This window comes from Mus pahari, chromosome 4 (genome assembly GCF_900095145.1).
Source record: "Mus pahari chromosome 4, PAHARI_EIJ_v1.1, whole genome shotgun sequence".
Lineage (NCBI taxonomy): Eukaryota > Metazoa > Chordata > Mammalia > Rodentia > Muridae > Mus > Mus pahari.
Genome location: NC_034593.1, coordinates 78,592,564 through 78,593,118, shown reverse-complemented (window position 1 = coordinate 78,593,118; position 555 = coordinate 78,592,564).

The window sequence follows — 555 nt, the reverse complement described above, 5'->3', positions numbered from 1 at the left end:
CAGACACTCCAGAAGAGGGCGTCAGATCTTGTTACAGATGGTTATGAGCCACCATGTGGTTGCTGGGATTTGAACTCCGGACCTTTGGAAGAGCAGTCAGGTGCTCTTACCCACTGAGCCATCTCACCAGTTCCTGATTGAACATTCTTATCTGTGATAGGCTAAAAATACATTAGGGGTTTGGCAGAATTAAGAAAACCAGAAAGGTTGCATGGTAGCAACAAAGAGGTGGCAGCGATCGTGGAAACAGCTCTCATTGGTTGTCTCCTGACTTCTGGGGGTGGCATATTCTCTGTATTGCTCTATAGTCACAGCCCATCAGAATGCAGTCAACAGGATAAGTTGCAGAAGCTGTAAGTTCAGCCTGCTGAGATCCCGGCTCACCACCAGCCATCACCATCACTGGGCAGGTGAGCAGGCCCTCCTTTTTTTTTTTTTTTTTTTTTAAATTAACCTTTGAAACGGGAATAATAGGGTTGCTATGAAGTGGTTCATGTTAGCACCTGGCACATGTAACATATTATATGCTATGCCAAATAAATATGTTTCACATTG